The sequence below is a fragment of the Plecotus auritus genome (genome assembly GCF_963455305.1).
Source record: "Plecotus auritus genome assembly, chromosome: 12".
NCBI classification, from domain to species: domain Eukaryota; kingdom Metazoa; phylum Chordata; class Mammalia; order Chiroptera; family Vespertilionidae; genus Plecotus; species Plecotus auritus.
The window spans coordinates 11,048,663-11,076,551 of NC_137778.1; positions in this window are offsets into that span (position 1 = coordinate 11,048,663).

Consider the following 27,889-nt stretch of genomic DNA (forward strand, 5'->3'; position numbering starts at 1 on the left):
GATCATGTGCATTTACCCTTCATTATGTTGATATGGCAGATTACATAGATGGATTTTCATATGTTGAGCTACCCTTGCATTCTGGGAATAAATCTCACTTGTGCAAGGTGGATAATCTTTCTGATTTCTGTCTGCTGTAATTAGTTGCAGATTTTTGCATCAAGGTTCATAATGGATACTATTCTGTAGCTTTCTTTACTAGTAGTGTCTTTTTCTGTTGTTAGCATCACAGTAATGCTGTTCTCATAGAATAAGTTCTGAAGGCTTCCTTCCTCTATAGGACCAGTGGAAAGGCCTCTTTTGAGCATCTCCTTGAGTCACAGTTTGTCGGTGTGTTCACATTTCTTCTTAAAGCAGTTGATAGCACTGGGCTGCAGGCAAGCATAACATTTGGGTCATATAGTCTGATGGCCATTGTATTTCAGGGGATTTGGCAGAAAAGGTTCATAGATTCCACCCCACAGGCAAAGCACCAAGTGCAGGGTGGGCAGTTTCTGGATATTACAGTCTGACAGAGTGGGGTCTTCCTCCAAACATGCCCCCCAAAGCAGGTGCTGTTTGCCAGGAAAGATGCCCTCCTTGTCTTAAATTTTAGCTTTGACATTCTCAAGGGTGTCATTGGCCTCAAACTTGAGAGTGCTGGCATTGCCCATCAGGGAACTCAGAAAGATCTGCCTTTCTGTGTCTGCCATTTCATGAAGGAAAAGAGAACTGCAAAACTAAAAACCACTGACTTGCCACCAGATTTGCTGTTAAAGAAAGCTGTTTTAAAGTCTTTGTCTAGTAGATCTTTCCTCAGGTTTTTTTTTTTTTCAGGGATACTTTTTATTGATTTACTTTTTCCTTGAATGGGCCATATTCTCCTGTTTCTTTGTATGTCTTGTGATTTTGTTGTTGTTGTTGAACTGAATATTTAAATCTAATAATTGGGGAACTATGGGAATCAGATTGCCATCCTTTCATAGGTGTTTTTTTTTTTTTTTTTTATTGTTTTTGGATTTTTGTAGGGTGTGTCTGTGCTGAGGATCAGCCTGACAGGTAAACTAAATGTTTTCTCAGATTTTTTTTCTGAGCCTTTCTCAGGGCATGCATAATCACTTCCTAATTTTCCTCACATATGTAGTTGTTTTGAAATGTCCCAGGTTTTAATATCTGGCTCCTGAAAGGGGAAATCACGAGACATGAAGAAGAAATCACTGGAATTCACCTCAATCAGCAAGAAAAGGCTTACACATTGGAGAAGCGAGATATGACAACAATGGCTGCCCATGTCTTTGTCTGCTTCTCTGTGACCAGAAAGATCTGTCCGTGATAAAAGCAGGGATCGCTGATATTTGGAGAACACAGGCCTTTTAGCCCCTGCTGGCTCCTTCAGTCTGCTGATAAACTGCTTGAGCAGCACAGCTGCGTGCTGTGGGAGTGGGATGGGTAGCTGCCACTGTGCCAAGAGCTGAAATTGACCAATATTAGTGCAATTTACCTGCCCAAGTCTTTCCTGGAAGTTGCAAGCCTTCAACAAACTCCAGAGTTTCAAAACAGTGACATTAGGCAGATTCTAGTAGAAAATGTTGTCAAAATGGGGAGAACGATTCTTGAAGCTTCCTATCCATCATCATCCCAGAATCCTTTCCTAATAGATTATAATATAGAACCAATGAATGAGGCTAGCAGGAAAAGTCAGCTGGGAATGTGTACAGGCCATTTTACTGACTCTATTTTAATTTGACCAAGTGCGAACATGCAGTCAATAGCTACATAGAGAGAGAGCCTGCCTGGCACCTTGTGGAGGTTAAAACATAGATTATTCTCAAAGAAGTGTCAGCCTTATTGAGAAGTACAATATACTGTATACCGAAAGGTGTCAAAGGAAAATAGTAAATGATAAGAACCAAAGAAGTAAATTTACTCCTAAGGAGAGTTCAGAAGGAGGAGAGAGTTCTGTGAATTTAAATCATTTGAGCTATTCCATCAAGGAGTTCTCCTGAGCTGTTACTGGGAAGACATTCTGATCTGAAGAACATTCATCATACCTAAAACTTACATAGTCTCAGATGCTACTTTATCTACTACTCAAAACAACCCCAGGAGCGATATAGTATTATACTGTTTTCATAGATAAGGACACTGAGCTATAGAAACATGAAGGGACATGCGCACGCTCAAATAACAAGCCAGTGTTGGAGCTGGGACTGGAATCCAGGCAGGTAAGCGCTAGGGCCAGAACTCTCTGCTCAGTCGGTGTCTGACTGAGCGGAATGGCATGAGCAAGTTCAAAGAAATGAATATTGATGTGCCTCCTGAAGACAGAAAAGAGGCCAGACTGTCAGGCACGACAGACTTTGTAGACATTTTTCTCCAAACCAATGTGTGTTCAAATGCAGAATCTCTTTCATTAAATTGCAGGTTTGTTTAGCATGTTCAATATATTCTGTTTAAGAAACTTCTCCCTCAAGCCCACGGAAGTGCACAAAAACAACCACATAACATTTTTCTTTGTAATTATGTATTTCTTCTTAGCTGATAAAGAAAACAGTATTATTTTCCGTTCTCATTTAGTTATTACTTACTTGGACCAAAAAATCTATATTGTGAACTTTCTGGAAATAATGTGGAATGGAATGGTAGTCCCCCACAGTGTGAAAGTAAGTATATTCTGTCTTTAGAATTTTGAGCAGTAGTTCTCAAACTTTTGGCCTTGGCTTGACTTTATGCTTTTAAATTTTAAAAGACCCCCACATAGCTTTTCTTCAGGTGGGATATGGCTATTGCTATTCCATTATATTGGAATTAACCCTGAAAAGTTTTAAAAATAATTATTTATTAATTCATTGAGAACAGTAAGTACAATACTCATTAATATATACAACATATTTTTTTAAAGGAAAACCAAAATTTTCAAAAAGTGAGAACAGTGGCATTGTTTTATGAGTTTGCACACTCATCAATATGTGGCTTAAATATAGACCTCAGGATTGGGCTGTTGCATTAACACACCATTTGTACCTTTGGCAGATTGCACTACATACTCTTAGGATGAAAAAGATATTACATTTTTTTATAGAATTTTTGTTCCAAATGGATATTGGATATGCAACTAGATTATAGAACTCACATGTTAATGAATCTATTGAAGACAGTTCAGAAGACATTGCTAATGCTGTCTTAATCTTTTACCTTTTGCCTTTCCTGTCCTCTTTTTAAGAGATTTTGTGTCAACCACCTCAACAAATACCAAATGGAGACTTTAGCAATAGCCACAAGGATACATTTGAATATAATGAAGTAGTAACTTACCATTGTAAACCTTCGAATGGGCCAGATGAATATTCACTTGTTGGAGAGAGCAGCCTTATTTGTTCTGGGCGTAACCAATGGAGTAGTAACCCTCCTGAGTGTAAAGGTAATAATATTTCCATTTCTTTCTTTCAAATTACTTTACCAAAAAGTAAACAAAACAGTCATATGTTCTTGCTCCTCCTGTTAAATTGGTTTCTAAATTAATTTACAATAGGCCAAATAAAAAAAAAAATAGCTATAGTTGTAGAGTTCCCTACCCTTTGCCCCACCTGTTCTTGGTATTTCACTGTATACCTTGTGATTTACTGTGTATTGCATGGATTAAGACTTTTTTGCTTGAAAGCACCACAAAACACACACTGACTTAACAATAAAGTGTTACCTGATAATACAGGACCTGGTGAAAATCACCCACATGAATCTCACAGCTAACATTACACTTAATGTAATAGAGCAATTTATTCCCCCCTAACGTTGAAACAATACAAGGATGTCTATTCTCACCACTCTATTCAGCATTGTATTGAAGGGTCTCGCCAGACAATAATGCAAGATATAGAAACAGGCAAACATAGTGGGAATGAAGAAATGAAATAGACTTTATTCACTTATGGCATGATTATCTTTTTGGAAAATAGGAAAGACGGAAGTTTTAGACAAGAACTGAATGTGCAGTAATAAATTCCGTGTCTATTTACTAGCAATAATCTATTAGATATTGAAATTTAAAAAAATATTTTTATTGATTTCAGAGAGGAAGGAAGAGGGAGAGAGAGAGAGAGAGAGAAACATCAATGATGAGAATCATTGATCAGCTGCATCCTTCACGCTCCGCACTAGGGATTAAACCCACAACCTGGGCATGTGCCCTGACCAGGAATCGAACAGTGACCTTCTGGTTCATAAGTCAATGCTCAACCACTGAGCCACGCCGGTCATGCAGCCTTTCCATTTTTTAAACATCCCAGTTCATGTATGTTGTTGCTACCTAACAACTTTTTCTTTCATATTTTTGCATAGCTAGCTTCTTTTCAACTTGAGCTCAAGTATAACCTCACAAGAGTCTTTCCTGCCTTTCCGAAAAGCAGCGTATTGTAATCAGTGTCAGCATGACTTTTTTTTTAAACCCTAAATTAAGGAGAATCAGAAGTTGCTTTTGAACTTGCCCAGAATTTGTATCTGGTAGTCAAACCTTTTCAAAACTTGCCACTATTGAAAAAACACATAAGAAACCAATAATCTATCATGATAGTCTGTTCTAGGTGGGCAAAGGTTATTAGATATCTCTATATCTGTTTCCCTGGAATTAAAGTCTTTTATATAATTAATATCCTGACTTCTATTTCTTGTCTCTTTGTTCCCAGTGGAAAGTACTACTTTGCAGTAACGTTTCTGCCTTAGGTTAAAACAATTTTCCATTAATTCTGGAATTTCTTTGCTTTTCAGTGGTCAAATGTCAATATCCAGTACTCAACAATGGGAAAATCATTTCTGGACTTGGGAAAAAATTTTACTACAAATCTGAGGTTACAGTTGAGTGCCTGGAGGGATTTTACCTTGAAGGCAACAGGACAGTTGTCTGTGGAGTTAACAATAATTGGGAGCCCAAGATGCCAAAATGTATTAAAGGTACCAAAGGTAACTTTTTCTTTCTTTCTTATTTTATTTCTTTGACATTAAATATCAGTGATACAGAATAACTGAAAAGAAGCAAGTAATTTTTGTATTTTACTCTGTGTTGTATTCATTTCCAGAACAAAGGTATGACATATAATTTATGTTTTGATAGGCTCTTAATACATCATATACATTAATGTGCCTACATTTCTGTTATTTGGTACTTTCATGTGTCAAAATGTATAGGAAAATTTTTTCAAATAAATTGAAGCATGGGAAATTTTACCTATATGAGTCAAGAAGGAAAGGCATCATTTTGTATAAATGAAGATAATAACCAAGTGGTTATTTTGTTTTTCAATGTCAACTCCTCCCAGGAAAAAACCTACAGTTTTTCCTGTCTCAGGTTTAGTAACTTCCTGCTTTATTTTTCTAAATTGTTTAAAAACCTATGGGTTTTTTTAAAAATCTGTTGACTGGTGATTTGATCATCTGTCATTTTAATAATAAAAAGAAAACATTTTTGCAGCTATTCTAGTTGTTATACTAGTGATTCTAAACTGATTTGCCATAGTCTGCAGATCTAAATAGATGTGCAAACTTGGGCAATAACATAAGCTTTGCTAGTAAATGTGCTCACTTACATGTAAAATGATTTAATGTCTTCCTTCCTGGATAATAGAAAAGTTAAAATGGGATACACTTAAAGTACTTAGCACAGTGCCTGTCATATAGGAAGCTTACAGCATTATTCCAATCAATACATGGAGAGGAAGGTCCATGGCTTCCATGTATTCTTTAGTGACTTTGCTCTTTTATTCATATTAAAAGAGATATGTTGGTACCTTTAATAGGGTATCTTTCCATGACCACTTTAGTTCTTTGTATACAGTACCACTTAAACTAGGATGTTTCTACTGTCTCCAGAACAAGACTCATTTTTCCTACCACCTCACCACATTTCATACAATTATTCTTTTTAAAAATATATTTTATTGATTTTTTACAGAGAGGAAGGGAGAGGGATAGAGAGTTAGAAACATCGATGAGAGAGAAACATCCATCAGCTGCCTCCTGTGCACCCCCTACTGGGGATGTGCCCGCAATGAAGGTACATGCTTTTGACGGGAATCGAACCTGGGACCCTTCAGTCTGCAGGCCGATGCTCTATCCACTGAGCCAAACTGGTTAGGGCTCATACAATTATTCTTTTTCTCTATACTGGGAATTTTTATTTGTCAACAGAAACTAAATTTCATAGCAATGGAAAGACAGGAAAAGTCCTTAATTATTTAAATGAAATAATTGCATGGACTACTGACCAACTGCTCTGCTTAAGACTTCAGAGATCAGAGTGTTCCAGTCAAGATGGCAGAGTAGGTAAGCACTGTGCTTGCCTCCTCCCATGACCACATCAACTTACAACTCAGTTATACAACAGTCAACCTGGCGACCCACCTGAAGACTAGCTGAACTCCTACAGCTAAGGATAAGATCGAGAAATACCAGCCCCACACCAGGCTCCCTAAACCAGGACATCAGTGCCGGGAAGAGAAGTCCCCATGGCAGCTGGCTGTGAAAATAGGTGCTGATTCAGTCCCACCCTAGTGAGATGGAGGGTTGCTGGAAACCCAGACATTCTCCTAGAAAGCCTGCACACAGACTCCATCACTCACAAGCACTCACCCGAAGCACCCGGAAAGGAACAGCAGCTCGAAAAGCATCAAGACATATGGGGAGAACCTGAGTTGTGTGGCTTCAGGGTGGGGGCCATTATTGTCCCTGTGTTGAGCACTCTCCCATGCAGCCTGCAGGGACAGACAGGAACCAAATCTGAATCTGCATTAACCCAATAACTACCACTCACCCAACCCTGATGACTCCCTGAGACTCAGCTCCACCCAATGCACACACTGCGCTTGGCTCTTTCAGTGACTGTGCCTCATGGGCAGACATGGCTCATGCTGCAAGCTTTCTTAAAATCTTCCCAAGATCTGCAAGACCCAAGGAGGCAGTGACTGGCCTCAGTGTGCCCTGTGCCTTTTGCTGAGTGGACCCAGGCCTGGCCTGGATGGCAGCTAGCCTCAAGTCATGGTGTGGCTTCTCCCACGAGTCTCCTGGCTCAGTACAGGCATTTGCCAACCAGGGATCACCTGTAGCTCCTACCAGATGGCCCTTGGCTGGGCATGGGTAGTGGCTGACCTCAGCCTATACTGGAGCCTCTCTCAAGAAGCTCCAGAAACACACATGTGATGGCCGACCTCGGATCACAACAGAGTACCACTCTATTAGCTCCACAAAAGGCACATCCAGAGGGTGGTCTTAGAAGGCACCAGGAGCCCTGCTGGGGTGAATCAGCCCTCACTGTGGTCATGACCAGTCTTCAGAGCTAGTCACCCTGAGAGACAGCTCCACCTACTGAGGAGCAAACAACAATCAAGGTTGAACTGCAACAGGAGGCTACACACACAACCCACACAAGGGACAATGCCACTGGGCCACTGGGCACCAAAGAAAACCTCTTATATAAGGCCACCCTGACAGAATTAGTAAATATAGCAGATCTATCTAATACATGGAAACAAACACAGAGGAGCAGCCAAAACGAGGAGACAAAGAAGCATATCCCAAATTAAAGAACAGGCAAAAACTCCAGAAAAAGAACTAAACAAAATGGAGGTAAGCAATCTACCAGATGCAGAGTTCAAAACACTGGTTATAAGGATGCTCAACGAACTTCAGGGGAAGAATAGATCAACTGAGTAAGAACTTCAACAAAGAGATAGTAAACATAAGAAAAATACACAACATAGAAACCATAAAACTAACCACTTAGAAATGAAGACTATAATAACTGAAATGAAGAATACACTAGAAGGAATCAATAACAGTTTAGATGAAACTGAGGATTGAATCAGTGATTTGAAAAGCAAGATAGTGGAAAACACCCAATCAAAATAGCAAAAAGAAAAAACCCAGAAGTAAAACATTCTGCAGAATAGCAATATAATAGCTTTACTGTAGGAATATATTGAATATACAAATCAGCCAGCCACCTTAGGAAACGATAGATAGATATATATAGATATATAGATATAGATATAGATATAGATATAGATATAGATATAGATATAGATATAGATTGATTACAGAGAGGAGAGAGAGAGAGAGAAACATCAATGATGAGAATCATTGATTGGCTACCTCCTGCATGCCCTCTACTAGGGATGGAGCCTGCAACCCAGGCATGTGCCCTGACCAGGAATCGAACCATGACCTCCTGGTTCATGGGTGGATGCTCAACCACTGAGCCACATCCATTGGGCTATGGACTTTTTTATTTTTTTTAATGACTCAGAGGGCAAGAACACAGCACAAGAGCTTGGAGCTTAGTCTGTGGTTTTTTCCTAATAGGCAGTGTGCATGAAAGACCTCTGTAAATAATGGATGCTAGACTCAAGTTATGAAATTGAACTCAATTAAACACAGGGAGTACTTCTTGGCAGGCATACATTTTTTCAGGGTTGACATATGAAACCTTATATTTTAAAATACTTTATCTCATATTTTGATCTATGAAATGCACAATGCTTATATATTAACCACCTGTTACCATAGCATTTCTTGAGGAACAACTTCATGCAGAATGTAGTAGAAAAAGAAGACATATGATTTACGACCTCTAGGAACTTGCCTTCTTAGAGAACACTGAGGTTTCATGAGATTGTGTTTCAAACTGTGAAAGAGTAATCTGACCTGACAGACTACAGATGTTTTTTTTTTAGGGGAGTTGTGAGTGTGAGGTGAATTCAGAAAAAAATGGGGAAGGACGCATATCTGTGGATATATTTTAAAATAAAAAAACATTGCTGCTGTCTCTTCAATGTACTGTTAAATGAATTTTCACCTTATTCTCCAACAAATCAAAAGCTCTTCAGATATTATTTAAAGCAAGCATGGCACATCACTACCACCATCACTTGGGTAAAAGGTTGAAACAATCATTTAAAATCTTTCAAAAACCTTTTCATTTATTTACCATTTACCATGAAGCTACATCCAGACCACAGTCCCTGGCCGATGAAAAAGTTAAAATAACTTACTCTCATGTTCTTATCTCATGCCTAGGTGCCTGTGATGACCTACCGACATTTGCATCTATGAAACTAAAGGGTAATCCTGCACCCCGTTATACTCCTGGGGACACAGTAGAATATGAGTGTCTCCCAGGATACAAGCCTCTTGTTCCTGTTCTTCCCACCTCTGCTGTTTGTCAGCCTGATAACACATGGAAACCTCTCCAGGAGGCTTGTACAAGTGAGTTCACAAAACTTTTCTTGTTATTCCTTAGACATTTCCACACATTGTAGGCTCTGTATGTCACTACTGTAAGGATGGTTATCTCATGGGAAAATATATTTTAGGTAGCACTGTTTTTGAAAATTTCCCAAGAATCTCTTCCTTGGCAATTGGTTGTGAAGGGATATGTGACTTTTAAATTTGGGCTTTTGATAGTTAAGGAAAGAAAATATTTCCATGAATTCAAAAGAGCAGTGTCCAACTTTGATTCAAATCTGTATTGCAATTGGTATAAAATAACATATTTGACATTTTTCTTTCAGGAAGATCATGTCCACCGCTAGTAGATGTTCAAAATGCCCAAATATTTTACACACATGGAACTTTTCAGTTTGGTTCACAGGCTCATTATGTTTGTAATGAGGGGTAAGTAAGATGCTCCATTAGAGGACTAATGTAAATGTTAACTAATCTTATTTTGGAGTGTTTTCTTAAGCATTCCTATAATGTTGACTTCTTCTTGCTTTCTATGTGACAAGTTACACTGATAGCTCATGTACTCTTTGGCTTTTTATGGAGACAAAAGATATGTAATGAATAGAAAGAAATTGAAATTAAAAGAAAACAAAATAGTATAACACTATATATAATAATGCTATTGTTAGCATTAAAAATATAGTAATTATGGTGACTTTATCCTTAACAACAAAGTGTACCCTGTTTAAAATGGCCCACCCTGAGAGTTGAAAGAGGGTTTGTAGAAATGGAAGGTAGAATTGCCAAGCAAAAGTAATCTAACCTTCAGATAACTCCGTCAGGGTAGCCAGTTTCTTAGGTGAAAAACCTTATTTTTTGAGACTGCTACAATGGAGTGAAAGTCTCAAAAACAAGTGCTGAGCACTTAACAGGAGGCTTTTTCTATAGGGCTCTTTTAATAGTGTATATTTGAGATATTGGAAATTTATTAAAAATGTGCATTTAGAGGGTAAATGTAATACACTATAAAAATGCAACGGGCCCTGGCTGGTTTGGCTCAGTGGATAGAATGTCAGCCTGCGGACTGAAGGGTCCTGGGTTTGATTCCGGTCAAGGGCACATGCCTGGGTTGTGGGCTCAATCCCCGGTGTGGGGCCTGCAGGAGGCAGCCGATCAATGATTCTCTTTCAACATTGATCTTTATATCTCTCTCTCCCTCTCCTTTCCTCTCTGAAACAAATAAAAATATAAAGAAAAAAAATTACTGACAAAGAGGGACTTACTTCTCTCATTGTGCTGTTTGTGTTCTATATGCTTTTAAGCTTTGGGCAGGGGGTCACTCCTTTTGTGCATTAGAGTGTTCTTTTGTGTTTAGCTAATTTTTATAATGAAATGTTGAAATTTCTTCCTCATTCCCTTTTATGTATTTTCTATAGTGATTTTGTCTGTGGTTCCCATTGGGGTTGCTTTTAACATCCTAAAGTTATAACACTCCTATTTGAATTTATACCAATTTAAATCCAATAAATTACAAAAAAGAATCCTTTACAGCTTCATCTCCACCCTTTTTGGGTGTTAATATCATACTAACTTCTACACTAATAATTGAAATACTGACTTCTACACTAATTTTTTATTTTCTTTTAAAGGATTACTCTCAGATATCACATGTAAATAAAAAAATCCCAATACAATCCCATTGTTACAATAATATAGATTTTATAATTGCCCACATATTTACCTTTAGTGAAATGTTTATTTATCCATACAAGTTCAAGTTTATAGTGTCTTTTAATTTTACCTTTTAGGTCTGTCTCCTTCGAGCATTTTTTTTTTTTTTTTTTTTTTTTTTTTGCAGGCCAGGTATAGTAGTGACAAACCCCTTCTGCTTTTATTTCTGGGAAAGTTTTAACATCTCCCCCATTTTGAAGCACAGTTTTACTGTATGGGGGACTTTTGGTTGACAGTTTGCTTTTTTTTTTTATCGCTTTGAATCTGTCAGTTCATTGTTCTGGCCTCTGAGTTTCTCATGAGAAATCTGCTGATTATCTTATTTAGGATCCCTTGTACATGGTGATTCTCTCCTCACAGCTTTCAAGATCTCTTGTCAGTGGCTTTTGAAAGTTTGATTATCATGGGTCTTAGTGTGGGTCTTTTTGAATTCATACTACTTGGAGTGTGTTGAGCTTCGGGAGTTTTTATATACCTGTCCTTCATCAGCTTTGGGAAGTTTCAGCCATCATTTCTTCCAAGACCCTTTCTGCCCCTCTCTCTCTTTGTCTTCTCCTTCTGAGAGTCCCATTGTGTGTATATATTAGTCTGCTTATTGGTGTCCCACAGGTCCCAAAGCTCCCTTAAGTCTGTTCACGTCCATCTTTTTTCACGCTGCTCCTCAAACTCAGTAATTTCCATCGTCATATCTTCTCATTTAAGGATTCTTTCTTCTGCCTGCTCAAAACGGCCTTTGATTTTTCTAGTGAATTTTTCTTTGCATTTATTATTCTTTATTTTATTTTATTTTATTTTATTTTATTTTATTTTATTTTTATTTTGTGTGCGTCACTATTTATCCCTCTTATACTTTCTTTCACCTCTACCTGCTGTGGGAGTGGGATGGGTAACTGCCACTGTGCTAAGAGCTGAAATTGACCAATATTCATGTAATTTATTTTTCCATATTTCCTGGAAGTTGCAAACCTCCAGAGTTCCAAAAACAGTGGCGTTGGGCAGATTCTAGCAGTGAAATTGTTGTCTAGTTGGGGAGACAGAGTAGCAGTGCTTCCTACTGTGCCATCATCCCAAAATTCTCTCTTAACACATTATAATATAGGGTCAATAGTGAGTCTTGGGGACAGTCACCTGGAAGCAGTTACAGGCAGTTCCAATGTCTATTTTGTAATTTGATCAAGTGAAAATATCTAGTCAATAATTAGAGCGAGCCTGCTAGATACTTTGAGGAGTGCCAAAGGTTAAGATATAGACTCTTCTCAAAGAAGTTGTAGCTTTACTGAGAAGTGTCAAAGGGAAATAGTAAATGCGAGTACCAAAGAAATAGACTCATTCATGATTATTCTAAAGAGAGTCCAGAAGAAGGAGGTAGTACTCTGTGACTTTAAATCATCAGAGATTTCATCAAGTAGGAGTATTTCTGAGTTATTCCTAGGAAGGTATTCCGATCTGAAAAATATCCATAACACCAAAACTTACCTCTGCATTCACTGTGTTCCAGATGCAAATTCATCTACTACTTGAAACAACCTCACAGAACATATACTATTATTCTTTATCTAAATGCAGAAATTGAGAAAGAGAAACATTATGGGACTTGCCCAACACAAATAACAGTGTGGTTGTGGAGCTGGGACTCAAATCCAGTCAAGTAAGATCGAGGGACAGATCTCTCTCTGTTCATTCTTGTCCTGACTGAGCAGAATGGCATGAGCAAGGGCAGAGAAGTGAATGTTGATGTAATTGCCAGAAATAACAAAGAGGCCAGGCTGACAGCAATGATAAATTTATTTAGACATTTGCTCTAGGCCAATACATATTCACACTCAGAATTTCTCTCTTTCATTACACTGCAGATTTGGTTAGCACGTTCAGTACATGCCACTTAGGACGTTTCTCCCTGAAACTACTGTGGTACAGTAAAAAAACAAAACATACAAAACTTGTTTTCATTGTGATATGTTCTTGTTAACTGATAAAGACAGTAATCTTTTCTTTCCTCATTTAGTTATAACTTAATTGGAGTAAACATTCTATATTGTAATCTTTCTGGAAATAATGTGGAATGGAGTGATAACCCCCCACAGTGTGAAAGTAAGTATATTCTCTCTTTAGAATGTAAAGAAGTAGTTCTCAAATTTTTTGGCCTGGTGACCCCTTTATGCTGTTAAATTAACAAATACTCCATGGAGATCTTCTGCAGATGTGTTAGGTCTATTGATATTCATTATATTGGAATTTAAACAGACGTTTTAAAAATAATTACATATTAATTCATTTTTAAAAACAGTAAGCTGAATATGTATGAACAAATGCAACGTATTTTTTTCATAACATAAAAAATTTTCAAAGCAAAGAGTGAAGATGGTGGCATCGTTTTACGTTTTTTTCAAAATTTTTTTAATTGTGGCTTAAAAGTTAGCCTGAAAATTCATTCTATTGCATTATTAAACACTCAGAAACCACCAGAAATTTTCACTATACACTCTTAAGGATGAAACTGGGGGGAAAAATAATATCTTGGTATTACTAAATATTACTAAATACTACTATAAACCATTGATTTAGGAATAGATATACTTAAAAAGTATAAAGCATTTTTCAACTAGCCCTGAGTTTTAGTTTAATCATAAGTATATTTTCTCACTAAGTTACCAGTTCTCTAATTATGAGAACAAAACTAATCATGGCCTTTCGGAAAAATATAGGTATTTAACATAGGTAACTTACATAACTTTTTTTTTAAGAAAATTACTTTTATTCTAAAAGTTCATTGCACATTACTCCCTAGCCAGTTTGGCTCAGTGGATAGACATCGGCCTGCAGACTGAAGGGTACCCAGTTCAATTGTGGTAAAGGGCACACTCCTGGGTTGCAGGCTCAATCCCCAAGGGGCATGCAGGAGGCAGCCAATCAATGTTTCTCTCTCATCATTGATCTATCTCTCTCCCTCTCCCTTCCTCTCAGAAATCAATAAAAATATATTTAAAAAAATAGAAGTTCATTGCACATTAGTATTTTGATTTGGGATAATACATTTCCTCGTAGAAACTTTCTTCTAGATGGATATTGGATTCACAACTAGATTGTAGATATCATATATTAATGACTGAAGACAGTTCACAGGACATTACAAATACTGTCTTCATCCTTCACCTTTTCTTTTGCCTTTCATGTCTTCTTTTTTCTCTCTTTTTAAGAGATTTCATGTCAACCACCTAGAAAAATATCAAATGGAAAATGCACCAAGAGTCTCAAAGATACATTTGAATATAATGAAGTAGTAATTTATAGTCCTAATTCTTCGAATGGACCAGATAAATATTCACTTATTGGAGGGAGCAGGCTTCTGTGTATAAAATATGGAGTAGTGACTCCTCAGTGTAAATGTAAAAATATTTCCATTTACTTCTTTCTCTCTGTTTAAATCATATGTAAATACTTTCAAATTACTTTTACCAAAAGACAAACAAAAACCATTTGTGCTTGTTCCTCCTGTTACATCGGTTCCTAATTTAAGTCAATATAGGTCAAACAGAATAAAAAATAGTTCTAGTTTTAGAGTTCCCCACCCTTCACCCACGTGTTCTTGGTATTTCACTGTATACATTGTGAATTACTTTGTGTATGCATGAATTAAGATTTTTGTTTTTTGCTTGAAAGCATCAAAAATTACACTCTGGCTAAAAGATATTTAAGGCAATTGGAAATTTAAAAAACACCTGGGGAAAAGCAATACTTATATCAGACAATATAGACTTTAAAACCAAGGCTATAACAAGAGACAAAGAAGGCCATTTCATATATCAGAGCCAAGATAAGGAAGCAGCCTAAGTGTCTGTCAATAGACATTTGGATAAAGAAGATGCAGTACATATATAGGGTGTCCCAAAAAATGTATACACACACTTTACATAATCATAAAGGCAGTGTCTACTAAAGTACATTTCATTTTCAAAATTGTGCTATCAGCTGTTAAAGTGTGTATACATTTTGGGGGGACACCCTGTATACAATGGAATATTATTTAGCCACAAAATGAGTGAATTCTAACCATTTTCAACAACATGGGTGGAGCTAGAGGACTTCCTAAGTGAAATAAGAGAAAGACAAATACCATAGGATTTCACTTATACGTGGAATCTAAAAATATGAAATAAACCATCAAAACAAACTTATAGATACAGAGAAAAACTGAACGTTGCCAGATGGGATGGGGGTTAGATAGGAGGCTGGGTGAAAAAGGCGAAGGAATTAAGAAGTACACATTGGTAGTTACAAAATAGTCCTAGGTGTGTAAAGTACACACAGGGAATATAGTCAAGAATATTGTAATAACTGTGTATGGTGCCCAGCTATATAAATGTCTAACCACTATACCGTCTACCTAAAACTAACATAATATTGAATGTCAACTGTAATGGAAAAAAAATCCTGCTGTTTATCCTACAGATACACACACACACACACACACACACACACACACACACACACACACACACACCCCTCCCCACTCCCGCAGCCCCCTGAGATGATTAGTATCAAAAGTTTGTTTGAACTGACCCAGAACTTGCATCTGGTAATCAGACCTTTCTCAAAACTTGCAGTAGAAAAAAAAAAATGTGAGACGCCAATAAACTATGACAGTTTGTTTTAGCTGGCAAGAAAATTGTTACATTTCTCTCAGTCTGTTTACTGAAATTAAAATGCACAAATCAAATATTTCTGTTAAAAAAATAACATCCTGCCTTTCATTCTTTGTCTCTTTGTTTGCAGTGGAAATTATGACTTTGCACTAGTTTTTCTCTCCTATGTTAAAGCAGCTTTTCATTAATTCTGAAATTTCTTCACTTCTCAGTGGTTAAATGTGATTATCCAGTACTCGAGAATGGAAGACTGGTGTCAGGACATGAAAAAATATATCACTACAAAGCAAAGGTTGTATTTGAATGCCTGGAGGGTTTTGACCTTCAAGGTAGCAGTACAGTTTTCTGTGGATCTAACAATAATTGGGAGCCTAAGATGCCAAAATGTATTAAAGGTACAAAGGGTATCTTTTTCCTTCTTGTTTGTTTTTAAATATTTTATTTCTTTAACATTAAAAATCAGTGATACAAAAAAAAAATCAGTGATACAGAATAATGGGAAAGAAGCCATTTTAGTAATTAACTCTGTCTTGTATTCATTTCCATGACAGAGGTATGACATCCAGTGTTCAAAGAATTCTGCTGTTGTTATTTTATGTTTCCATAGGGTCTTAGCACATTCTGTAAATCGCACAGGTGTGTAAGTTTCTGCTGTTTGGCATGTTTATGTGTAAAAATATATAGCAATATATTTTCAGAGTAAATTTCATAGGTTCCTAGCACATCCTATACATCATATATGTAATGTGTAAATATATATTCATATATATAACAACCAATTTTCAGAATAAGTTTCATAGGGTCTTAGCACATTCTGTATATCACACAGGTGTATAATTTCTGTTATTTGGCCTATTAAAGTATAAAATATATAGCAACCATTTTTCAGAGTAAATTGAATGACTGGAATTTATACCTAAGTCAAGAACGAAAAGCATAATTTTATACAAATGAAAATAAAGCAATAATGCCCAAACATTTGATCCAACCTACATTATTTCTTTATCCAGTGTTGATTCCTCCCAGTACAGAATCTACAATTTCCCATTTTTCAGGTTTAGTAATTTCCTGCTTATCTTTTCAAAATTTTTTAAATATTGGTGATTTTTCAAAAATATTTTGTATTTCTGGTGATTTTACACTTGTCATTTTTAGTAATGAAGGAAGAAGTACATACTTACAGCTATTTTAGTTGTTATACTTAGTGCCATAGTCAGCACATACACAGTTATGTGAACTTGGCAAGTTGTGTAAAGTTTAAATGTACTTACTCATATGTAATGCCTTCCTTACTGGGTGATGGGACAGTTAAAATGGGATGTATTCAAAGCACTTAGCACAGCGCCTACCACTTAGGAAGCTCTTAAAGGAAACTCATAGATTTACAGCATCACTCCAATCAGTATTCGGGAATTGGAAGGTCTGTGGTTTGTTTTTTTAATGTGTCTTTTTTATGTGTCATCAACTTCGCTGTTTAATTCATTTAAAAAGTGATCTGGTGACACCAGTACAGGGTATCTTACTAGTACAGGACTGTTTCATTTCCTGAACTGCAACCATTTACATTTTCCCACTTAACTGGAAAATTTCAAAATTTCTGCTGTCTCCAGAACAAGACCCATGTTCCTATTGCTCCCACCTCTCCTCACCTCATACAATTACTGTTTTTCTCCTTACTGGGAATTTTTAATTTGACAACAAAAATACATTGCATAACTGAAAGGCAGAATGAAATGGAGGACTTCTTGCATGGACTACTCATCAGCTGCTTTGCTTAAGACTTGTGAGATTATTTTTATATGGTAGAAGGAATTATTTTCCTGATTTCAGTGCGGCTATCTCTGGCTACCCATTGGTTGCAGTAGAAACAAGAGGAATACAATAGTAATCATTTATCTGTGGTTTTGCTTTCTGCTATTTTAGTTACCTGCAACTGTGGTCCAAAATATTAAATGGAAAATTCCCAGAATGAACAATTCATTCATTTTAAAATACTCGCCATTCTGAGTAGCATGATGAAATTTCATGCTAGCCCACTCTGTCCCACCTGGGATGTGAATCATTCCTTGGTCCACTGTATCCAACTCACTTCATCTCATCACTGTAGGCAGAAGGGAGAGTGTAGTACAGTGATATATTTTGAGGATGAGAGACCACATTCATGTAACTTTTATTATAATATATTGTTATATTTGTTTTATTTTGTTATTAGTTATTGTTGTTAATCTCTTACTGTGCCTAATTTATAAATTAAACTTTATTATAGTTATGTATGTGTAGGGGCCAACATAATATACATTATATATACATATATATGCATATATATACATATACACTGAGTGGCCAGATTATTATGTTCTCTGAACGCATAATAATCTGACCACTCAGTGTATTTGTATCTCAAATGGGTACCAAAAGTATTCTAGACTTTTGCTGGAGATCAACCACCTATTTGCCCTGAGCTTTCTATCAGCCAGTGCAAAGGGGAAAACTGATCAGGTGCACGATTTATAGTATCCTTGATATCAAATAAATGAGGTACTCAAGAAAAGTATACTGAGTGGCCAGATTATTATGCATTCAGAGATCATAATAATCAGGCCACTCAGTGTTTATACATATATATACATATATGCAGTACATATATACACACATATATACATATGTATACACATATATACATATATACACATATACACATATGTATATATGTATAGGGTTTGGTAGTATCTGTTATTCCAAGCATTGACTGGGGGTCCTGGGACATATCCCCCATAGATACGGGGAAACTACCATAGTGTGAAGAGTATTAGCTTGGGCTGATTTCACTCAGAGTCCTAGTTTGGCTCTGATTACTCAATTACATTATTTCTATGGGTTTTAGTTTCCTGTCATTTAATGAGGGTGTTGAACTCAAATTCTAATACTGGCTTCTAATTTGTTTCTATATTTCCTGTTGTCTTAATATTTTAAAGGATTCAGGGGAATTATGCATGCTAACATGGTAATTAGAACACCTTTTTATAACTCCTGTATATCGGGTAACTGGTAGCCTCCTTGAGAACCTTGGTTGAGTGTTGTGAGGCTTCAGGGAGAAAGAGGTGTTTTTTTTGGCGGACTGGTATATTAAAATTGCATGTGAAGTTTGTATTCATCGACCCATCGTGTTTACTCACAGGGTCCTACTGGGTATATGCACAGTGGGATAGCAGGTTTGCAGATATGCTCTTTTGATGGAGTTGACCATAAAAATGTATAAAGGATTTCAAAACAGTGATATAATTTAGTGTCTCCAATAGGAGATAATTAAATAGGAGGAAATTTCATAAAGCAGATAAACAGCAGGAATCTTTTCTTAAATATCAAAAACTCTCAATTATTTTTATCATCAGTTACAGGAAGACTTTACAAAAAAAGGAACACTAGCAACATACAATGTGATAAGGTAGATGTAATTGTGCAAATATGAAAAAATGTCCATGAAATACTAAGTGGAAAAGAAGGAAATTTAAAAATTATGTATTATGTTATTACTTGGATGTTAATTTTTAAAAAAGATATACAGGTTTACTCTGAAGATGTTATTTTTATGATTTATTATTAAACTTCTAAGATTTATGTTATAAAATACAAAGCTACAGTAAACATTCTTATGCAAACATTTTTATGTATTTAGGTGACTTCCCAGAGGTAGAATTTCAAAGTTTAGAAAGTAAGTGTATTTTTCATTTTGAGAAATAATCTTTTAAAATAATAAAAAAATCAAATTAAATGATTAATTTTATACTGATAAATCTGGTGAATAGAATCAAATTTATCTTTTCAGATGTCAATCCTGAATATTCAGCCACACCTCCAGAGACAAGTTTTCTAGGTTCGGTAACTCTTTATCTTACTTATATTCTTAAGAAATTCATAAGGTGATGGGTAAAAAAAAAATGATGTCGTGTATCAATTTGCATTTCTTTAATTAATCAATGAAATGAAACTTTTTTGGTCTGTATTTACTTGTTTATGTTCTAAAATATTTTCTTGTTTATTTATAAGAACTCATTATAAATTAAAGTCTTTTTGATGTGAAGTGACCATTATTTTCTAGGTTTCTTATCATTGCCTTATTTTTAATAGCCATTTTTTATTTTTGTTTTTAATTTTTTTATTATCTAAAGTTTTACATATGTCTCCTTTTTCCCCAATTGACCCCCCCACCCCAGCCATTCCCACCCCGGGCAAGCCCCCACTGCCCGAGTGTCTGTATCCATTGGTTATGCTAATATTCATGCATACAAGTCCTTTGGTTGTTAATAGCCATTTTTAAAAAGATTTTATACAGTTTGATATATATTGCATTTTTGTACATTTTCATTGCATAAGTAGCATACAGCTTAATTTGGAGAATTTCAAATATTACAAAAGTATACAGAGTAAAAGATAGTTTCCTCTTTTTCTATTTCATTACCTGAGTTAATCACATAATAGTTTAGGTGTCTTTTCATCTATTTCTATACACCAATATCCTTATAGGTGCAATTATACTTTTTTTTTCCAGAAATGGCATCACGCTGTTCATATTTTTCTAAAACTTGCACGTTTACACATACTGTCTTAGATTGGGGGTGTGTTTAGATTTATTCATATCCTTTGGGTGATTACTTTGATATATGCCCAATCTTATTTAACTATTTTCCTATCAGTGGTCATTTATATGTGCAAACATTTTACGTTAAGTTGGATTTATTGACTTTTTCTCCTCCAAGGGCTGTGAGTGTTGTGTTTTTATTATAAAATCTGTAGGTCTTCCCCACGCTCAAATTACAAACACTTCAACCATGTGTTCTGATTGCATTCTTTTTTTTTCCCTTTTTTAATTTTTTTATTGATTAAGGTATTACATGTGTCCATATCACCCATTGCTCGCCCACGCCACTCCCATACATGCCCTCACCCCCCAGTGTCTTGCGTCCATTGGTTATGTTTATATGCATGCATACAAGTCCTTCGGTTGATTCTTACCTCCCTCTCCCCTCCCGAGCCTTCATGCTGTAATTTGACATTCTGTTCGATGCTTCTCTGCCTCTGTATCTATCTTTTTGTTCATCAGGTTATAATGTTCTTTATTATCCATAAATAAGTGAGATCATGTTTGATTGCATTCTTTGCATTAAATTGTTGGCACATCTGAAATTCATTATGGTATATGGATGAATAGGGTTCTTTTACACTCCACCCACTCTCATTTTGTGTCTGCTCTCCTACTGTTTGAAGTGCCAGTTTTATCATACATTAAATTCATAAGTGTTCTAGTTGTCTCTGTTCCTTTGAAATCTGCCCATGCCTTTGCCAGTACCAAGTAATGTTTTCTCACTGTAGTACTATCTGTTAAAATATCTGTTAGAACAGTTTCAGAAATGTTTGGACTCTATGTTCATTTTTGTAGAGCAACTTTTATTTTACTTTATTTTATTTTTTATCATTTTAACCATTTACGGGTACATTTCAATGGTATTAAGTACATTCACATTGTCGTGCAACCATTACTACTCTATCTCCAAAACTTTTTCATCATCTCAAATGGAAACATTATACCCATTAAACAATAACCCTCTATTCATCCTCCCCCCAGCCCTGATAAACACTGTTTAATACTCTATGAATTTTATTATTCTAGGTACATCATTAAAGTGGAATCACTTCTGGCTGATTTCACTTAGTATATGAGGATTTTCTGTAAATGGTTTTTATTATGTTGCAATTTCCTTTAATTGCAGATGAGATTCTAAATCATTTATTAAGTCTTCCTATATTTTAATTTTAAGTAGGGTCACATTGAATCCACAGGTTAATTTTATTTTTTTATTGATCAACATGGACATAGGTTTCAGGTGTGGGTTTCTATACAAGATCTGTATATTGCACCGTGCACCCATCACCCAAAGTCAAATCTTCTCTTGTCACCTTATATTGGGACCCTCTTCTCCCCCCAGTAGATGGTGCTGAATCGCAAGATTTTTTTTTTATTTTTTTTTTTACTTTTTGCAATCTTTATTTGTAAGGTTTATACTTGGTCCATTGCTGGATCACTGCCTACCACAGTGATATATTTTATGTATCTGCCAGGGCAATAGCTTGCCATAAAAAATCTGTTCTGCATGTGTGTGTTTTTGTTGTTGGTGGTTTATTTATTTATTTTTTAAATTTCTTTATTGATTAAGGTGTTACATATGTATCCTTATTCCCCCATTATCCCCCCCCCATCCTCCCCACTCATGCCCTCACTCCCCTGGTGTCTGTGTCCATTGGTTAGGCTTATATGCATGCATACAAGTCCTTTGGTTGATCTCTCCCCGTCCCCGCCTCCCCCCCCCCCCCCCCCCCCCCGCCGGTCCCCTACCTTCCCTCTGAGGTTTGATGGTCTGATCAATGTTTCTCTGTCTCTGGATCTGTTTTTGTTTAACTGGAGAGCATCATGCTAAGTGAAATAAGCCAGTCAGAGAAGGAGAAATATCACATGATCTCACTCATTTATGGAATATAATGAACAACATAAACTGATGAACAAAAACAGAATCGCAAGATTTTTACCTCTGTGATCTCCCAGTCTTGAACCTCTGTGGCTTCAATAAGACAGTACAGCTGTGCTGCTTGGGGATGGGGTTTGTTTTGCCTTCACCACAGTGGCAACCCCTTACCTCTTTGGGGGCCCATCCCAAGCAACCCTCTTAGGGTTCAGTCACAGAGGGATACAGGGATTCTACTGCAACAGCTCTTGGTTTACAGATAATACACTCCTGGACCCAACTCCAAGGGCAACAGGAGGCGAGTTTGGGGAGTCCAAGTGGCAGCAGGGCTGTGGTTCTGTTTCTTTGTCTGAAACACCAGCGCCTGGCCTGACAGTGGGGAGCCGCAGGGCAGAACCCTGTCACGGGCTAATTTTAACAATATACTAATGATAAATTTGTTTGCTCTTCCAAGAATATTGTTATAGGAAATATTAATGGATAGGAAGAAGAATGCTGATGATGTTGTATATAAATTTAAAATACTTTATACTACTTTTAATGAAAAAAAACCATTAAGGTAATTTATAAAAGAAAAAGAAAATTGTAAGAGTTTTGTTTTTTTTACAAAGGTTTTTTGTCTTTACTTTTTTAACTTTTTTTTTTTTCTAGAGCATTCCACTCCAAGTAGTACACCACCACCTAAAGACAATAAGGAATACGGTATTATTTTGATGACTCTGCATTATGTGGCCTTAGAGTTCTACATGAAAATAATCATATTTCAATTGTCTATAGTTAGAGAAGGAACAATCTGTCTCAAATGAGTGATAATTCACATTTGTACTTATTTCAATGTTGCAGATACTATGACAAATGTAAGCAGTGCCAGGGGTGGGCAAACTTTTTGACTCGAGGGCCACAATGGGTTCTTAAACTGGACCGGAGGGCCGGAACAAAAGCATGGGTGGAGTGTTTGTGTGAACTAATATAAAATCAAAGTAAAGGAGCGGAGGGGATAGCAAGAGAACCGGATAGAACAGCCGGATCCAGCCCGCGGGCCGTAGTTTGCCCACGGCTGAATTCTAGACACATGTAGTTAACACAGTTTTTAAAAGATGCCTTAAATTAGGATTCCTAATAGGGTGAGGTCACTTTTTCAATTGCTCTGTTTATATGTAGGTTAAAATTTATAGAACATAACTTGCTTTTTATGTGATCGTGTTATTTTGTGATGGTAATTTATAGATTAATTTCTCCCTATTCATACCTGTATATCCAAGCCTTAAATACTATAAGTTGGGTTTGTTTTTTTTTCTACAACTGGCTGGTGCATCACACTTTATGTAGACTCACAAGGTTCACACAACATATGTTAAAGTATCCAATAAAGTGTAGTTGTACCATTAATGAAATATAAATATTTCTAGATGAGTAAAGTGGAAAGTATATTGCTTTTATTTACATTAGATGTGTTTAGTAAGGTCAACCTTATCACGAAATGCACCTTAGGCTTGTTAGGTTCTCCCCTGAACACTGTGGTCCAGCTGTCATTGTATCAGTAAACCCATTGCCATCTTAAGATGTTAAGCAGTTGATAATTTTTTATAAAATGAAAAGAGTAGAAGAAAACATAATATTGTATGCTTTGACTTATAGAAATTTAATAAAAACTCTGGCAGCTTAGAAGCAGAGATATTACTAACATTACCAAGAATTAAGATGTGGTAGTATTATTTATTGCTCTCTGGATAGTAAAAAATGTATGTTTAAGTTTCTAAGCATAATTTTTATCCATGTGCCCTGGTGTTTCATTTACATTCTTAGAATCTCCTTAATAATTATAACTATATCTTACTATTCCTTTGGAGAAAGATATAAGGAGGGGTTGATGATAAGATAAAGTATTGTTTGTGAAGACTGCAGATAACATCTGTGTGACAGAATAAGATAGCTTCATTATGACTTATTCCACAGACCAGCTTTTGGTGAAAAAAAAAAAATATATAAATTCAGTCCCTAATAACATCATAAGAAATGGTATACTGACTATGGAATTAAACCAACTAGAATGAGATGACGTGTTTTTAAAACAAATTTTCTCTAATATAATGAACCCTACATGTTCTAATAATAAATAACCTTTACTAAATAACCTAGTGTGGTACCTACGGCACAAAACAGTGTTGGGCCCTAAGTCTGGGGTCAAATTAGAAGGGCTCTGTGATCAAAATGAGCTGGATGCATCAGCAGTCACACTGAACTAGACTGATAAACATTTTCTTTGATGTAGTTTGTAGATGGACTGACCAAAATTTAAATGTAGCAACTATCTGGAGGTGCACAGGTGCTCAATTACCTTCACACTGGTTTCATTTATTCCTCAGGTGGAGGACTCATTGCTTTGATGGTTCTTCAGCAAGTAAGTGTCTCAAACCTGCATACCACTTAAAATATCACTGTGGAAAAGTGCATTTTAAAAAATGATTTCCCAGTTTCTACAGTCTTTATAGCTTCAAATTAAGTAAACCAGTTTATACGGTATACTACTTTATTCTGGTGATTGTGTATTTTTCTATATTCCATATTTTCATTTAATAACAAACCCTACATAGCACATCCTTTTTTTAAAGAAATATGATTAGTCATATGAGTTATCATCCCAAATATGCTTTGAGGAATATTCTAAATTAAGCAAGAACTCTTGTCTGGCTTACTGCAGACTCTAAGTGATTCCAGGGAATTGCATTTAGACAGTGAAGAGTCCAGATAGAATATGAATGTATATGCACTTAATAAAATAATATTTTTGCCCACTGAAATGTAAGCAACATTCATTCCTTCTGCTGGAGTGGAACTTGGTATTCGTTTTTAGAGTTACATGTCACTTGTTTTCTGGTTTCTTGTAGTTCTTGGCGTTGCAGTAGTTGGCACCAGTGTGTACAGATATCTTCACGTCAGCCAAAGAGAGTAAATTAAACGTGTTTCTTGAACATATTGGTGCTTCTCACTCTTTTTTTAAAAAAATATGTTTTTATTGACTTCACAGAGAGGAAGGGAGAGGAAGAGAGGGATAGAAACATCAATGATAAGAGAGAGTCATCAACTGGCTGCCTCCTGCATGCCCCACACTGGGGAATGAGTCCGAAACCCAGGCATGTGCCCTAATGGGGAATAGAACTATGACCTCCTGGTTCATGGTTCGATGCTCAACCACTAAGCCACACCGGCTGGACAGTGCTTCTCACTCTTGACATACTTTTTTTGAAAAATAAATCTTTATTGTTCAGATTATTACAGTTGTTCCTCGTTTTTTCCCCCCATAGCTCTCCTCCACCCGGTTCCCACCCCACCCTCTGCCCTTACCCCCCCCCCCCCACTGTCCTCATCCATAGGAGTATGATTTTTGTTCAGTCTCTTCCCGCACCCCCCACACCCCTTTCCCCCGAGATTTGTCAGTCCACTCCCTTTCTATGCCCCTGATTCTATTATATTCACCAGTTTATTCTGTGCATCAGATTATTTATTCATTTGATTTTTAGATTCACTTGTTGATAGATATGTATTTGTTGTTCATAATTTTTATCTTTACCTTTTTCTTCCTCTTCTTAAAGAGTACCTTTCAGCATTTCATATAATACTGGTTTGGTGGTGATGAACTCCTTTAGCTTTTTCTTATCTGTGAAGCTCTTTATCTGACTTTCAATTCTGAATGATAGCTTTGCTGGGTAGAATAATCTTGGTTGTAGGTTCCTGCTATTCATCACTTTGAAAATTTCTTGCCACTCCCGTCTGGCCTGCATAGTTTCTGTTGAGAAATCAGCTGACAGTCGTATGGGTGCTCCCTTGTAGGTAACTAACTGTCTTTCTCTTGCTGCTTTAATATTCTCTCTTTGTCTTTTGCTCTTGGCATTTTAATTATGATGTGTCTTGGTGTGGTCCTCTTTGGATTCCTCTTGTTTGGGGTTCTGTGTGCTTCCTGGACTTGTAAGTCTATTTCTTTCACCAGGTGAGGGAATTTTTTAGTCATTATTTCTTCAAATAGGTTTTCAGTATCTTGCTCTCTGTCTTCTTCTGGCACCCCCATAATTCTGATGTTGGTATGCTTGAAGTTGTCCCAGAGGCTCCTCACACTATCTTCATATTTTTGGATTCTTTTTTCTTTTTGCTTTTCCAGTTGGGTGTTTTTTGCTTCTTTGTATTTCAAATCTTTGACTTGATTCTTGCGATCCTCTAGTCTGCTGTTAGATCTCTGTATAATATTTTTTATTGAGGAGAAACCAAGATGGCGGCATAGGTAAGCACCTAAACTGCTGCCTCGCACAACAATTTCAAAACTACGACTAAAAGACAGAACAGACACCATCCAGAACCACAGGAAAGCTGGCTGAGTGAAAATTCTACAACTAAAAGGAAAGAAAAAAGCTCACAGAGAATTGGAGGTACAGCAAAGGGTCTTTGTGCGCGCAGAGAGGAAGGGCGCCTGAGAGCCTGGCTGACTTTCTCTGGCAGAAGGGGGAAGAAGCCCCCGACCACACTGAACCCCAGTTCTGACTGCACTGAACCCCAGTTCCGGGTGAAACCCCGTGGACCCAGGCTCATACAGGGGGTGTCTGGACTGTCAGGTAGAGAGAAAGGCACCCGGAGACTTGGAGACCCGGGGGAGACTCGGGGGAGCCCTGGTGGGCAGGGGTCTGGAGACGTGCACGCCAGTGTGCACAAAGGCTGCGGAGGTTGCCACAGGCTTTCCCTAGCAGAAGGGAGTCGGAAGCACCTGACTGCACTGAACCCCAGTTCTGACTGCACTGAACCCCAGTTCCAGGCGAGCCCCTGGGGACCCACGCTCTTGTGGGGGGAATCTGGACTCTCGGGCGGAGACTCGGGAGCCGGGGAAGGCAGAGGACTGGAGGTGCACGTGTGCCAGTGCACATAAAGTCTGCGGAGGTAGCCACAGGCTTTTCCTAGTGGAAGGGAGTCAGAAGCTCCTGACTGCACTGAGCCCCAGTTCTGACTGCACTGAACCCCAGTTGCAGGCGAGCCCCAGGGGACCCATGCTCTTGTGGGGGGAATCTGGACTCTCGGGCAGAGACTTGGGAGCTGGGGAAGGCAGAGGTCTGGAGGCACGCACGCAAGGGCAAGGCTGACTGGAAGCCAAGACTGTCTGCTCTGCCCTGAGACTGCACCCCATTGAAAATGAGCACAGAGGCTATTGCAATTTGGCAAGTCTAATCCTATAAGGCTGTCTCCAACACCGAACTTCTCCCAGAGTAGACACAGCTGAGCCTTACAGCCAACTGGCCTGGAGGTCAATTCCTCCCAGTGATACCAACAACAATCAAGACTTAACTACAACAAGGTTGTACACACAGTCCACAAAGGGGTGCACCAAGAGTGTCCACCTCAGGTTAACTGGGAAGGCCAACCCACTGGGCCATATAGGAAACCTAGCACACAAATCTACCCTACCAACCCAGGGAAGCAGTGAAAATGTGCCGTCAAAGAAACAGATCACAAACGAAAGAAATGGAGGAAAACAAACGACTGGATATAGAATTCAAAACCACGGTTATAAGGCTTTTCAAGAATATCCTAGAAAAGGCCGATAAATATAATGAGACCCTCGAAGATATGAAAAAGAACCAACTAGAAATTAAACATACACTGACTGAAATAAAAAATATTATACAGAGACCCAACAACAGACTAGAGGAACACAAGAATCAAGTCAAAGAATTGAAATACAAAGAAGCAAAAAACACTCAACCAAAAAAGCAAAAAGAAAAAAAAATCCAAAAAGTTGAAGATAGTGTAAAAAGCCTCTGGGACAAC